This window comes from Vulpes lagopus, chromosome 15 (assembly GCF_018345385.1).
Source record: "Vulpes lagopus strain Blue_001 chromosome 15, ASM1834538v1, whole genome shotgun sequence".
In the NCBI taxonomy this organism is placed as follows: Eukaryota; Metazoa; Chordata; class Mammalia; order Carnivora; family Canidae; genus Vulpes; species Vulpes lagopus.
The window spans coordinates 22,471,707-22,488,847 of NC_054838.1; the positions used below are offsets into that span (position 1 = coordinate 22,471,707).

Here is a 17,141-nt window from a genome sequence, read left to right on the forward strand (position 1 = left end):
AGTCCTTGTAATGGCTATATAAAACTTAACTGTGTAACATGCATATTACCCAACTGTGGTGGCTATGAAAATACTGAACCTCAGCTCTAAAATCACTATTCTCTACTCTGTTTTGATAAGTAATCTGGGAATCAGGAAACACAATTATCCTCTGCCAGCTGTGTTAACTGAAATATTCGAGAAGGAAACTGGAAGCTACTGGAAGGATAAGTATCCCAGCATGTTTGCTTGCTATTCCTGTCATTGCCACATAACCATGCCAACATTACTGGTTCCACTTTCTACTTTTATTTTCTCCAACACTCCCAGGAAGTTTTCATCATGCTCCCTTGGAAAAAACATAACCACACACCAGTGGGGTGCTTTTTCAGGAGTCTGACTTTCAGGAGGTCCATGAGGGGTCCTCCTCTGTGCTCCAGTGGCATGAGCTCCCGCTACAAAGTGCCCCTTCCCTGAGATTTGGAGCTTGGATCCCTGTGGTCCATTTTCTCACTCCTTAGGTACTACAATTAGTAGGATAGCACCCCCTCATTATAGGTATGAGTGTCAGCTCTGGGAAGAGCTTCCACCAAGTTTCTAGATTTTCATAACATCAAACTCCTCTCTTCGTTCCCACAGACATACAGGTGGAAGTGACATGCTGTAGTTATTATCTCTATTATTTCTGCATTCCATTTGTGCCATCAGTTCACCTAGACTTTATCAGATTCCTTGGATTAAATCCTCCCAGTGTTAACCACTGGTATAATTTGTCTTCCTATCTAGAGATGATAACATACCGACTTTAACACTCCTTGAAGAGAAAGTCCAAATAAAGCATTGCATATCCAACCAGATTAAAATATCTCTGCATTTGGTTCCTGGTACTCTTGAATCTTCAAAGAAAAACTATTTTGAGTTGATATTTACCAAAACCAAAAACAGACTTAATAAGTGTTAAGCATGACATTAGTACTTCTGAAAAAAACATACAGATTGGAGTTGAATTAAGGAGAATCATTTTTCACAAAATGCTTGTGCTATAAATCTTCCCTGAAGAGTTGGGGGAAAGTAAGTATATCTGACCAAAAATGGTTAGGTTGATGACAAAGCAGTAAAACACGTATTGATGATGATACTACCAATTATATTAAAGGTCAGGGAGAGCAGAAGGCCAAGAGGAAAATTAAGAATATCTGGAACAATCCTAAAACCATAGAGAATGTGCAGATTTAGATGATAAAATTCAGTGATTTGCAATCAATACACTTTTTATTCCCTTCTTCAAAAAAATTCCACATATGAAACTGAAACTGGCTTACCGGTGTCTAGGTCACTGAAAATATTTCATCCTAAATGTGTAAATGTTAATAATATTGTGGCTATTGAGGAAATAGAGAGAGAGAGAGAGAACTCATAGCTTATACTTAAAGCTAAAATGATCTTTTGGAATTCTTTCAGCTCAGGCATGAGTCAACATTTTAACTTCTCTGGATGGCATTGTACTTACCTACAATGACCAGAATTGGAAAATTCAAATTTCTAGTCCAAAATTCAATCTACTTTAAATCCAAAACAAATTTCAAGCTTTTGAAAGTAGACTCCATCTATTTCTTTGTTGTACTGGGATGGAGAACTTTGAACACAGCCCTACATATCTGTTGGTCTTCATGCTATAGAGGATGGAGTTCAACACAGGGGGATTAGCAGGTAAGCACAGGCAATAAGAGTACATACATAAGGTGGGGCCCATTTCCCAAACCTGTGAACAAAGGACAGTCTAATCAATGGAATACAGAACACAGCAACAGCCTCAATATGTGAGATGCATATGCTGAAGGCTTTCTTCCTCTCTTCTGGAGATGCAATGCTGAGGACATCCTTAAAGATTAAAACATAAGAAAAAATAAAGAAGATGGAGTTCACTCCAGCAATGGTAATCAGGGCTGTCAACCCAACTACGCTATTGATCCTGGCATCTGTGCATGAGAGCTTCATCATATCAGGGTGGAAGCAGTAGGAGTGGTGGAGCACATGGCTGTGGCAGAAGGACAATCATTTGAGAAGCAACACCATAGGAGTCAGTATTAGTGTCCCCCTGGTGATGACTGCTACTCCAACTTGTGCTATTTTAAGGTCAGTTAAGATAGAAGGATATCTAAGAGGACTAGAGATGGCCACAAAATGATCAAAGGCCATGATCAACAGCACTGAGGATTCCATGACAGTGAAGTGTTGAATGAAAAATATCTGCGACAAGCAGGCATTAAAGCTGATCTCCCTGGCATCGAACCCCCAATATACCCAACATAGTGACCAGGGTGGATATGGATAGGCCAAGGGGTAGACAGCATGGAGAGGAAACCATACATGGGTTCATGGAGGCTGGGCTTAGTGACAATGGCAAAGAGGATCAGACTGTTTCCCGAGAGGGTGGTTATGTAGAGAAAGCAGGAGGGAATGGAGATCCAGATGTGGAAGGCTTCCAGGCTGGGAACACCAGTTAGCAGGAAAATGATGGAAGAGGATATGATATGATATGATATGATATGATATGATATGATATGATATGATATGATATGATATGATATGATATTCTGAAAGTTTGGCATGTTGAACTCAAACTGCTGAATCTTAAACTCAATATCCTGCAATGATAAACTTTATTTTTAAAAATATTTTATTTATTTATTCATGAGAGAGAGAGAGAGGCAGAGACACAGGCAGAGGGAGAAACAGGCTCCATGCAGGAAGCCTGATGTGGGACTCGATCCCAGGACTCCAGGATCACGCCCTGAGCCGAAGGCAGATGCTTAACCACTGAGCCACCCAGGTAACCCACTATATTTCTTTATAATGAATTCAACCTGAAAGTAATTATTTCACTAGGTAACTATTTATAAAACCAACCTCTGTATTATAGAGTTTATGAATATTGGTTAAAAAATAAAGGAAGAAAATTAAAATCACATCTAATAAAGAAGAAAACAGGAAATGAACAATTTGTGAGGGTACAGAATTTATATATAAACAAATCAACAATGACCATTTTATTTTAATTCATTGTTAAGTAGCTTGCACCCATCACTTCCTCGCTTTACATAGTAGGCAGTCAATAAATTTTTTTGAAATGTGTATATTGAGTTGTATTAAATCATAGATGAACAACAAACAAACTATATGCAGGGATTCTGATAACTATATCAGTAAAGTAAACTAGCTTTGGGGGCCCAAAAACAATGCTCTCCTCTTTTCCTGGACACCTCCATTCAAGCAGGTTGAATATCTCCAGGCATAATAAATAACCTACATTTGCTAAGCGCCTACTCTTAGTAGCTGTGTTAATATCTTGTATGGATACAGTTTATTTGTAGTGTCATAACTTGAACTGTATCTATGTAACTTTCATACCACATAACGAGTAAGCCATCAAGACAATTACAAACAGAACTATTTGAGCATAAAGGGCCTCAAAGGTAAATATGGATATTTTGATGTTATAAATTTTTATTTGGCATCTCAAATCAATTTTTTTAGGATTGCATGTTCTACATGCTGATGCATTCAAGCATGGACTGATATATTTATTGGCTAAGTTACCCACATGATAAGTTCCTAAATTATGTGTGCCCTGAACTTCTCCATCTCTAAAGTAATAATGACATATAAAGCCTATAGAATTACTATAAGGATTAAATTAGTTAATGTATATGAAGCTATTATATGTTTAAAAATAAATTTAAAATATAATAATTTCTTTTCCTTCCTTTCCCATATCTATTTGCATCCCATCTTCTAATTCACAGGTCTTATTGTCTGAGTTGAGGCAAAAGATGAAAATATGATCTAAGTCTGATTTGGGCAATGATTACTGGTTAATAACTTCTTCATGTGGTCCCTTCTTCCACCACAGCTTATTTTCTTCTTTATTCTTTCCTGATTCAAAAGAAGAACTCATGATCACTTCCAAAGACAATGCAGCTTCTAAATCAATTCTGGATATTTGTTTAGTTTAACATTAAATTACTGAGTGCATGCTGTAATACTACAAGGATACAGAACCAAGTTAAACATGGTACCCACCTTCAAATATATTCAGGAAAGGATAAAATATTTAGGAAATCAAACATGTAAACAAGCAAATAAAATGCAATCTTATATATACAATAATGAGCTTGTGTTTAAAATACACAGGTGGACTATATTAGAAAGTCATGTAGGGGGAAAGGTCAAGAAGGGCTTCCTTGAGCACAGGACGAAATTTTCTTGATCAGGGAAAGATAGGTAAAAATCACCATGAAGATACTCTAAGCATATCCAAGGTATATTGTTTCAGATATTTTGCCACTGAAGATCTGAGATAATACAAAGTGCTAAAAGTGTTTAAAGGTAACAGCAATCCATTATAGAATTATTTTATCACCATCAAAGGGTAAGGAATTTGGATGTTTTCTAAACACTGAAAAAATAGAGAATACATAGATATTTTTCTCTACTGTGAAATAATACCAATGATTTTCCTTCTTTTTTTTTCGATTTTCCTTCTTTATTAAAATTTGGACATTTTCATTTGTACCATAACCACTGTCTATAAGTATTTCAACTTCTTTCTCAACCTAAACATAACACTGTCCCCTTCTTGATGCACATATCTCCTTCATTTCACCAACAACTTACTGAAAATTTGTCTGTTCTCATTTCCCTCTTAAATGGTTCACAACTATCACTGAAATTTACTTCTTGGTCTGAAGCATACTCGGTTGCATTAATTGTATACTTCTGCATAAAAAACTAGCACAAATTCATGGTTCAAAAAACAAGACTCATTATCTCATATTTCAGCAAGTCAGATGTCTGAGCATGGCAATAGCATGATTGTAACTCAAGATCTCACGAGGCTAAAATCAGGGTTTCAGCCAGGACTGTGTGCTCATCCAGAGGTCAGTCCCTTCCAAACCCAAACAGGTTGTTAGCAGCATTGTGTTGCTTGCACCATAGAAGTGAGGTCTCTGCTTTCTGGCTGGCGGTGGACTGGACATTGCTCTCAGCTCCTGGAGACTGTCTTCTACCCAGTCACATGGACCTCTCACAACATGACACATGGCATCTTCCAATCCAACAGAGGAATCTCTCTGTTGCTTCTTGTCTCATTTAAAAGCTCACATGATTGGAACAGGTCTACCCAGCATACTCTCCCTTTTGATTAACTCAAAGTCAAGTCATCACAAACCCTACTGACATCTGCAAACTCTCTCTGCCATACATACAATGCAACATATCCCATCACATTCATAAGTCCACTCACTCCAGGTTTGGGGTTCATACTGCACTGTGCTCATAGGGGACAGCAATCCTGAGGGCCTTTTTAGAATGCTGCCTACCACAGCTGTCTAGGTCAGCAAATTTACAAACCTTTATGGTTTGACTTCTAAAGTATCTTTTGACTGACCATCCTTACCCTCCACTTGTATCACCTCTATTTTATATAACGTTAGTTTTTGCAGGAACTACAGCAATCTTCTCATAAGTAATTTCCCGGCCCTGAGTTTCAAATGTTTACACACTTTCTCCATATCTATGCCAGCATAAGTTCTCAAAAATACCACTTCATGGCCCTCCTCATACAGAACTCTTCATTGCCTTCAGCATGAACTAAAAATTCTTTCCCCCTTTATTATAGGAGTCAAGGATCTTCCCAATCTGACAAAAATCTACTGTTCTTGCTGCCCAATCACCTACCCCAGGTACCTTTTGCCAGGGACCTTTTGATATGATCAGCCTGGACCTTTCCTACCTCACCAAACTATCAAAGATAGCAAGTTCTTTCACTGTGCTGTGCTTTGCTTATTAATTCATGTGCTTCACACTCATCTTTGAATGAGGCTAAATTCTTTAGACTTATTGTTTGCTCCATGGATCCATTTATAAATTCAACATTAATTTATTTTCTCTATTAAAAATTTTGTGGCATTTCTTTCTCCATGTCAAGTCAGAAGGAATTACTTCTTCCTCTGGAGTCACATTCTTTTTAATTTGCACATCTAGAAGAGTGTTAATGCCATTGCATGGTCATAAGTAATCTAAAAACATGCCTCTCCAACTGAAATCAGCTACTAGCAAGTGAATCACTGTTCAGTCATCATTATATTCCAAATACTCTGTATTATTTTCTGTACAGTGGGAGACAATAATATATACTTACAGGTATAAATTAAATCTATGAGTTGTAAATCATGGATTTGGAAATATATCATTACCTAGTTTTGTCCATTTAAAGCATGCTGTGTTTCCTGAAATTACAATATAACTGTTGGAATTATCTTACTGAGCTCTCCCTCATTCCCACAGACTGAGTAATATCTGTGTTTTTGCCTGTGTATGTGTCCATGTGAGTGCATGTTAAATTGGGGAGTTTATTGTAGTTTGACAGAACACTGTGTCTTTTCATTGTAGAGTAAATGTTTGTATGCCCATCCCCCCACACACATTCTTTGATAGTAGTTTTCTCCTTATGATATTCCAATTGCACTAAGAGCATTTGCAGGTTCTGTGTGGGACTCTACACAGAGTCACCTCTCTCCTCTGATTATGGAAATTCAGCAGCATGGTTATAAGGTCCAGCAAAACTAGGTTCAAATGCTAGATCTGTCATTAACAGCTAGAGTTCTCAAATAATAATTTTACATTAGATTCTACTTCTGTGAAATTAGTAGCTCACCAATACTATTAATTTATACAGGTTAAATGATATATCATTTTTAAAGCATTTGTTATGTAAATACTGTTACATAGGCAGCATTTAATAATGGTAAATAAGGATGAGAATGAGGATGATAGTGGCGGTGGGCAGTAGTAGTATGCCCGCTGACCTTAGGCAACAGTTTGAAATGTAGCATAGCTAAAACCCATATCCAATTCATTGCATAAGTATGCTAACAACCTGTCCAAGCTGCAAGACGTATGGCCCATAGATCAACTGTATCGCATCAATTAGAATAGAATGTTCACAGAAATAGATTTCAGGAAAGAGATTTCCACAATTTTCCTTGGGCTTTTTGCTGTTAAAAAATCTTCCTCGTTCTCAAAAGAAACCAGTTGTGTGTAAAGCTTGATGTTTTCCCTGAATGCAGCATTATTATTTACAAAACATGGAGATGTGTTCTTTCTTGCCCTGTTTGCCAGGAAGGGACTGAGGAGCTGGGGAGATTTTTTTACTCAGGGATATGTAGCATATATAAAGGAGCCAAGACCCAGGATGCATGAAATCTCTACATCAGAAAACTCCTAGTGGATGTTTTTGTGGTCCCCAGAGTATGAAGTTTCTGAAGGGTTCATTCTACTTCATGATTCCTTCCCTTTTTCACTGCACTTAACTTTTGTAGGGACTGATGCCATAGCTCATTGATCTTATATCTTTTTTCTTAAGATTTTATTCACTTATTCATGAGAGACTGAGAGAAAGAGAGAGAGAGGCAGAGACATAGGCAGAGGGAGAAGCAAGCTCCCTGCGGAGAGCCTGATTCCGGACCGATCCCTGGACCCGGGATCACGCCCTGAGCTGAAGGCAGATGCTCAATTGCTGAGCCATCTGGGTACCCCACTCATTAATCTTATATCTTGATTAAATTTTGTTAAAAGTAAATTTGTAGGTATATAATTCCAGATAAAAGCACCTGCTCTATGCATGAGCTCATTCCTCATCCCCACACTACCTCAAGCCACCTGGCAATTCTATCTTCCACCAACATTATGATGAATTTTGTACCTTTTATTTTTAAAAAAATATTTTATTAATTTGACAGAGACAGAAAAAGAGAGAGCAAGCACAAGCAGGGGGAGCAGCAGAGGGAGGGGGAGAAGCAGGCTCCCCACCAAGCAGGGAACCTGATGTGGGGCTCACCCTAGTACCCTGGGATCATGACTCTAGCCGAAGGCAGGCATTTAACCGACTGAGCTACCCAGGCATCCAGAATTTTGTACTTTTTAAAGAAATATTTTCATTTATGCCCCCCAAAAAGGTTCACTGATTCTTTCATAAAACACTTTGATCATTGATCACATTATAACGGTTTTGCAATGATATTACACAAAATAGAATAGTCACTCAAAATCCACTAAAGAAACACGCATAAAACTCAGTGATTAGAACAGGTCATATTTATGATAAGGGCATGTATTTATCCTGTAGAAAGATTAGCACCAAGAAACAAGGGAGCACAGAGCATATAAGGAACAGAGACTAATAATATATTCAGCTTGCCTGGAATCCTGGGTGCAAGTGGCAAGTGATGATGAAGCTAAACAGATCCATGTACGCAAGTACTGGCATTCTAAGACAAATGAATCTAAATAACAACAGAGATTGCTCAGCATGGAATTTAATCTTTCTCCTTTCTTAGAAACACACATTTCTGCAGCTTCTTGTGAAGCAACTGAGGGAGTTGGGAACTTTATTTGAGGGCCCATAAGCTATTGTGGTTCCTCACTTGGCATCAATATAAGCCTGACTATTAATAATAGCAAATGTATTTTCCTCTCAGCCACAATACACTGATTATACAAAAATATCAATGCAGAAAACACTTTCAAACAGAATCTTGATGTACTAGTAAGGTCTTAGCAGATACTTTATTACCTACCCTTCCAAATTCTACATTAGATTGGCCAGATTTATTTTCCACATTAGCTCAGACAGTCTTAAGCATTGTTTCATAGGTCTAGATATCTTTAAAAATGTAAAAATATATAGACCTCTGTAGTAGAAGTCTTGACAGCTGTTGGTCAAGGATGGGGGGTGGGGGTGAATGGGTGACAGGCACTGAGGGGGGGCACTGGATGGGATGAGCACTGGGTGTTATTCTGTATGTTGGTAAATTGAACACCAAAAAAAATTAATTTATTTAAAAAAACACATTGCCATCTGTTTTGTTTCTTAAATTCCACATATGAGTGAAATCATATGGTATATGTCCTTCTCTGACTGACTTATTTCACTTAGCATAATACCCTCTAGATGAACATAGGTCAAGGGAAGGAAAAATAAAATAAGAGCAGAGAGGGAGACAAACCATGAGAGACTCTTAACTATAGGGAACAAACTAAGGGTTGCTAGAGGGGAGGTAGAAAGGCGGATGGAGTAACGGGGTGATGGGCATTAAGGAGGGCCCATGATGGAAACAGCACTGAGTGTTATATGCAACTGATGAATCAATAAGTTCTATCCCTGAAACCAATAATACAGTATATGTTAATTAAATTGAATTTAAATAAAAAATAAACACATTGCCAGCCACAGGACTAGATAAAGAGCCAGGCCACCCTCTCCACCCCCATATTTCCTTTGCTTTTAGAGATCAGTTGATTTAAACAATTGAATATCTAGCTACTTTTTTCTTTTCTTTCTGTGCTTTAGTTCTTAAACTTATGTTTTAAATTCACCAATAAAAAGTGAACCCACAAAACCCTCGGCCCTCACCCCTGACCTCAATAAAAGCAGAACCCCAGGCCCCTACTTTCTCTCTGTAATCTCACTGTGTGACCCCAGATGTGCCATGTACTTTCCAAGACTTGTAAGTAATAAACCCTCTCACTTTCTAAGTTTCCTGATGGCCTTTACTGAAGGATGGCTTGCAATCATAATAAAAACCAGTTTATCCATAGGTTGGTTATTGACAGGTTCAGACCAGCATGAAACAACCTCCATAATGGATGGTGTTGAATTCACAGTGTAACACAGCTAGTAAGGAGAAGTAAAAAATATAGCTTGTAAGATTTTAAAAAATTGCTTATGCACTTTCTGTAAATAATATCACTTTATAAAGTAGGAAAAGGGATGTATTTTAAAATGGCTTTTATTAGTATATATGTGGCTATACTATGCAAAATTGTATGTAAGTGACACTTCATGAATCATCTTTCTTACTGCATCAAAAGTCAGAGGTGTAGCTTTCATAAGAATATTTGTTATATATTTATTTTAAAGCATATCCCAAAAGATAGTCGCCCCATCCTCAAAACCCTCCTTTTTCAAAACCATTCCTGCACATTCATGAAATTGGAATCATGTTTTGTTTGTATTGCTTATGTGTATTATACCTCCTCTGTTATTTTTTTAAAGATTTTATTTATTCATGACACACACACACAAACACACACACAGAGAGAGAGAGAGAGAGAGAGAGGCAGAGACACACACAGGCAGAAGCAGAAGCAGGCTCTATGCAGGGAACCCGACGTGGGACTCGATCCCGGGTCTCCAGGATCACAGCCCCCTCCGAAGGAGGCACTAAACTACTGAGCCGCTGGGGCTGTCCAGCCTCCTCTGTTAAACAGTAAATTTCTAGAAGCTATATTATTCTCACCAGGCTATGAATTTTCTAGGTTGATGATTTTCCCTTTAGTTCAAGCTTTCCCTGGAAAAGTGAGAAATCACCATCTATGACTCCTTTTAGTATCTGCCACAGTGTGTTATTGACTCTTATTCAAAAGAAACAACTGCAAAATATGATGTCATTTTAGATGTGTTTTGTCAGATTGTTACTACTTTTAAGAATAGAATCTATGTCACCATTGTTCACTCTTTCATCCCCAAGTACCTCTGACAGTGTTTGCCAAAATGAAGATGCTCAAATATTTAAGAATATCTACAAAATTATGTAAACACACTATTAATTCAATAAGCATATATTTAGTTAGCTATTATTAATAAAGCACAGTTCTTGGGTCTCTGCAAGATATACCAATCTCCCGAAAACACTACAGTGAGTTTACAGAAAGTTTCAAGTCAGTAGGAAACTAAGAGCCTACAATAAAAGATTCACTAATGACTCCTAGTGAAATGAAAGCAAATAACAGAAGAGAAAAAAACAGGTAGATAATAAATTTATTTTTTATTGGTGTTCAATTTTCCAACATACAGAATAACACCCAGTGCTAAAACAACAACAACAACAACAACAACAAAAACAGGTAGATATTTCAGTTAGAGAGGGCAAAATGATAAAAGACTAATGGCAAGATATTCATGGTGTTTTTCAAATGTAGGTCTTAGCCTAGACCCCAGAAGAGTGTTACTCTAATCTGTACAATCTGTAGGTAGCTTGTTAAAATGCAAATTCCTGGGCTCCATCTAAAGAGTTTCTGATTAAGCAGTTCTGGGATGAAGTTGAGGAATCTGTGCTTAAGAAAAAAAAAAAAAAAATTCGGGCAGTCCAGGTGGCTCAGCGGTTTAGCGCCGCCTTCAGCCCAGGGCGTGATCCTGGAGACCACGGATGGAGTCCCATGTCAGGCTCCCTGCATGGAGCCTGCTTCTCTCTCTGCCTGTGTCTCTGCCTCTCTCTCTCTCTCTCTCTCTCTCTCTCTCTCTGTCTCTCTCTCTCTCTCTCCGTGTGTGTGTGTGTGTGTGTGTGTGTGTGTGTGTGTGTGTGCCTCATGAATAAATAAATAAAATCTTAAAAAAAAATTACCAGCTGAGGTGCCTGGGTGGTTCAATCAGTTAAGCATCTGCCTTCAGCTCAGGTGATGATCCCAGGGTCCTGGAATTGAGCCCTGCATTCAGGTCTCTGTTCAGTGGGAAGTCTGCTTCTCCCTCCCCTGCTCTTGTGTTCTTTCTCTTCCTCTCAAATAAATAAATACATTTAAAAAAAATACCAATTTGGATGTACTGGTGCTGGACCACACTGAGACCAGTGATAGATAAAAATGGAAAGAGGGTAGCGTGAAGACTCAAATAAATGAAGATCTTGAGGAAGGTGAAGAGCAAAACAAAGCTGGGGGTGGGGGAGAAAAGCTGTGTTGGGGAACTGAGGGGGTTATTAAATGGAAATTGATTATTTCAATATCTGAAAAACAATTCAAGACATTATCGAGCTTTTCTTTAAAGACATTATTTAAAAGACATTATTATTTTTAAACTACAGCAAAGTATAAAGAAAATATAAGTGGGACTGCTGGATGGCTCAACGGTTGAGCATCTGCCTTTGGCTCAGGTCATGATCTCAGGGTACCAAGATCAAGTCCCACATCAGGCTCCCAAAGGGGGGCCTGCTTCTCCTTCTGCCTATGTCTCTGCCTCTGTGTGTGTCTCAGGAATAAAATAAATAAAATAAAATAAAATAAAATAAAATAAAATAAAATAAAATAAAATAAAATAAAATAAAATAAAATAAATAAAATAAAATAAAATAAAATAAAATAAAAAATATAAGTAAACCAATATCTATTAAAAGATAAATGCTTTTAACATTTGGTTTATGTTATTTATCTTTTTTTGTATATGATAAAAACACTTAACATGAGATCCATACTCAACAAATTCCAAGCATACATTACTGTGGACTACAGATACAATGTTGTAGCACAAATCTATGTATAGAGTTTTATTCATCTTATTTATACTGAAACTTTCTGCCTATTGATTAATAATTCCTTTCCCCCCCTACTACCCATCAGCTCCTGGTAACCAGCATTCCAGTCTTTGACTTTATGAACGTGACTATTTCAGACACCTCATATAAGTGGAGTCATACAGTAGTTGTCCTTCTGCGTCTGGCTTGCTAAACTTGACATAATGTCCTCAAGGTCCAACCATGTTGTCATATATTGCAGAATTTCCTTTTTTAAAGCTAAATAGTATTCCCTTTTGTATAAGTCATCCAAATTGTAAAGGAAGAAGTAAAATTATCTGTTTGCAGATAACATGATCTTTTGTATAGAAAACCCCTCACTGAGGTGGGCACTTGACGGGATGAGCACTGGGTGTTATTCTATATGCTGGCAAATTGAACACCAATAAAAATAAATTTATAAAAAAAAGAAAAAAGAAAACACCTCAAAATCACAAAACTGTTAGAACTAATAAAAAAAAGTAGGGGTGGTGGAAGGGGAGGAGGGCGGGGGGTGGGGGTGACTGGGTGGCGGGCACTGAGGGGGGGCACTTGAGGGGATGAGCACTGGGTGTTATTCTGTATATTGGTAAATTGAACACCAATAAAAATAAATTTATTATTAAAAAAGTAATATATATATATAATCAAAATACAAAATCAGTTATATTTCTATACCATAACAATGAACAATCTGAAAAAATAAATTAAGAAAACATTTTCAATTACAATATATCTTGTGTTCATGAATCAGGAGATTTAATATTAAACAAGATGTCTATTTGATTGTGTCTTGTTTAATTTCTTTCATCAACGTTTCCTAGATTTCCATAGATAAAGTTTTCACCTCCTTTGTTCAGTTTATGCCTAAATATTTTATTCTTTTTTGTTGTTACTGTAATTTTTCACAGTAGTCACTTATGATGTTTTTCCGTCATTAGATGTAATGTCTGTTCTTTTTTTTAGTGTAGCTAAGGGATTATAATTTGGTTTATCTTTATAAAAAAAACAATTTTTCATTTTGTTGATTTTATTGTTTTAATTTTTATTGCATTTACTTCTCTAATTTTTTCATTATTCTCACATTTATTTTTTTATTTTTATAAATTTATTTTTATTGGTGCTCAATTTGCCAACATATAGAGAATAACACCCAGTGCTCATCCCATCAAGTGCCCCCCTCAGTGCCTGTCATCCAGTCACCCTCACCCCCCCCACCTCCCCTTCTACCACCCCTAGTTCATTTCCCAGAGTTAGGAGTCTCTCATGTTCTGTCTCCCTTTCTGATATTTCCCACTCATTTTCTCTCCTTTCCCCCTTATTCCCTTTCACTATTTTTTATATTCCCCAAATGAATGAGACCATATAATGTTTGTCCTTCTCCAATTGGAGAAGAATTTCACTTCACTCAGCATAATACCCTCCAGTTCCATCCATGTCGAAGCAAATGGTGGGTATTTTTCATTTCTAATGGCTGAGTAATATTCCATTGTATACACAAACCACATCTTCTTTATCCATTCATCTTTCGATGGACACCAAAGCTCCTTCCATAGTTTGGCTATTGTGGACATTGCTGCTATAAACATCGGGGTGCAGGTGTCCTGGCGTTTCATTGCATCTGTATCTTTGGGGTAAATCCCCAACAGTGCAAGGTACTTTTTTTCTAATTTACTTTTTACTTCATCTTGATCCAATGGTTGCTCAATAGTGTGTTGTTTAATTTCCACATTTTTGTGGTCTAGTTTTCCTTCAGCTATTATTTCTAGTTTTAGTCCATTGATCAGAAAAGACATTTAGTATGATTTTAAACCTCTCAAATTTGTTGAGACTTATTTTGTGAACTAACATGTGATCTACCCTGGAGAAAGTAGGCATATTTGAGAAGATTGTATATCCAGCTGTTGTTGGGTAGAATGTTTTCTATATGTCTCTTAGGTTCATTTGGCTATCTTGTTGTTCAAGCTCTGTTTTCTTGTTGATCTTCTGTTTTGTAGTTCAATCCAGGATTGAAAGTGGAGTATTCAACTCTCCTATTATTATTATTATTATATTACTTTCTCTCTTCAGTTTTGTCAGTGGCTGCTTTATATATTTAGATGCTTTGATGTTGGGTAAATATATATTTATAATTCTTATATCTTCCTGGTAGATCGACCCTCTATCATTTTGTCCTGTTCTTTCTCAGGATGGTTTGTAACTTGAAGTCTATTTTGTTGATATAAATATAGCCACCTCCTGCTCTCTTTTGGTTATCATTTGTGCAGTATATTTTTATATCCTTCACTTTCAGTGTATGTGTGTCCTTAAGATTCAAGTGAATTCAACAGATAGTGGGATCATGGTTTGTTTCTGGTTTCTTTTTCTTCTGTTTTTCATTCTATTAAGCCACTCTTTTTCTTTTGATTGGGGAATATATTCCATCTACATTTAAAGTGATTATTAAGGGGCACCTGGGTGGCACAGTCGGTTAAGTGTCTGACTGTTGGTGTCAGCTGAGGTCATGATCTCAGGGTCATGAGACTGAGCCCCAGGTCCGGCTCTGCACTCAGTGCAGAGTCTTCTTAGAGTTTATCTCTTCCTCTCCCTCTGCGCCCCTCCACATCTCTCTCTCTCTCTCTCTCTCTGTCTCTCTAATAAACAAATCTTTTTAAAAAATAGTGATTAATGATAAGGAAGAGTTTACCATTGCTATTTTGTTAGTTATTTTCTGTTAGTCTGGTAATTCCTTTGCTGTCTTTTCACTGGTTTTTCTTTTTTCATTTTCTTTTTTTGTATTTTGGAGTTTCTTGGTACTAATATGCTTTGATCCCTTTCTGTTTCTTAGTGTAAGTTTTATAGGTATTCTTGCAAGGGCATTACATAACATATCTTATGGCAGTCTAATTTAAGTTGATAACTACTTAAGTTCAATCACACGCAAAAATGCTACACTTTAATTTCTCTCCTAAATATACTTTGCTGTTGTTGTTACAGTTTATATCTGTTCATATTGTGCATATTTAAGCATATTTGTGGTTACAGTCATTTTAAATGCTTTGTTTACCTTTTATGTTTGTATTTATATTGATGTGCCTACCACCGTTACAGTAAATACAGTGTTGTTGGAGACAGGGGCAAAATGGAGGAGGAGTAGGGTCCCCAAGTCACCTGTCCCCACAAAATTACCTAGATAAACTTCAAATCATCCTGAAAATCTACAACTTCGGCCTGAGATTTAAAGAGAGAACAGCTGGAGCGCTACAGTGAGAAGAGTTCGCGCTTCTTTCAAGGTAGGAAGATGGGAAAAAAGAAATAAAGAAACAAAAGGCCTGCAAGGGGGAGGGGCCCCGCGAGGAGCCGGGCTGAGGCCGGGGCGAGTGTCCCCAGGACAGGAGAGCCCCGTCCCGGAGGAGCAGGAGCTGCACCAACCTTCCCCGGCGGAAAGGGGCCCGCAGGGAGTTAGAGTAGGACCCAGGAGGGCGGGGATGCCCTCGGGCTCCCGGGGACACTAACAGGCACCTGCGCCCCGGGAGAGTGCGCCGAGCTCCCTAAGGGCTGCAGCGCACACGGCGGGACCCGGAGCAGCTCGGAGGGGCTCGGGCGGCGGCTCCGCGGAGGGGGCTGCACCGCCGGGAGCGCGAATCCAACAGCGCAGGCCCCGGAGCACAGGGCGCGGGACACAGCCCAGGATCCGGCCTCCCCCGGGACAGGCAGAGGCCGGGAGGGCCCAGGACAGCAAGGACGCTCCTGCCCGGAGCTGAGCAGATCAGCGGCCCCGCCCCGGAGCCCCCAGGCCCTGCAGACAGAGAGCCCCGGAGCTACTGCGGGGGCTGACTCCAGGGTCCCAGAGCTGCCCCTGCCACTGTGGCTTCCTCCCGGGGCCTCACGGGGTGAACAACCCCCACTGAGCCCTGCACCAGGCAGGGGCAGAGCAGCTCCCCCAAGTGCCAACACCTGAGAATCAGCACAGCAGGCTCCTCCCCCAGAAGACCAGCGAGACGGACCAGTACCAGAGGAAGTCAAGGGACTTAAAGTATACAGAATCGGAAGATACTCCCCCGTGTTTTTTTATTTTCTTTTTGATTTGTTTGCTTCCCCCATCCTTTTTTTCCCCTTTCTTTTTTTTCTTTCTCTTTTTCTTCTCTTTTTTTCTTACGTTTTCTTTTTTCTTTTTCTCTTTTCTTTCCTTCTTTCTCTCCTCTCTTTTTCTCCTTTTCCCAATACAACTTGTTTTTGGCCACTCTGCACTGAGCAAAATGACTAGAAGGAAAACCTCACCTCAAAGGAAAGAATCAGAAACAGTCCTCTCTCCCACAGAGTTACAAAATCTGGATTACAATTCAATGTCAGAAAGCCAATTCAGAAGCACTATTATACAGCTACTGGTGGCTCTAGAAAAAACCATAAAGGACTCAAGAGACTTCATGACTGCAGAATTTAGATCCAATCAGGCAGAAATTAAAAATCAATTGAATGACATGCAATCCAAACTAGAAGTCCTAATGACCAGGGTTAACGAGGTGGAAGAACGAGTGAGTGACATAGAAGACAAGTTGATGGCAAAGAGGGAAACTGAGGAAAAAAGAGACAGACAATTAAAAGACCATGAAGACAGATTAAGGGAAATAAACAACAGCCTGAAGAAGAAAAACCTACGTTTAATTGGGGTTCCCGAGGGCACCGAAAGGGACAGAGGGCCAGAATATGTATTTGAACAAATCCTAGCTGAAAACTTTCCTAATCTGGGAAGGGAAACAGGCATTCAGATCCAGGAAAAAGAGAGATCCCCCCCTAAAA

General features: G+C 38.6%; 1 pseudogene; it reads right to left on the reverse strand.

Moving 5' to 3' along the window:
• Positions 1-1,586: 1,586 nt before the first annotated feature.
• Positions 1,587-2,510, reverse strand: LOC121476167 (annotated as a pseudogene).
• Positions 2,511-17,141: the final 14,631 nt, after the last annotated feature.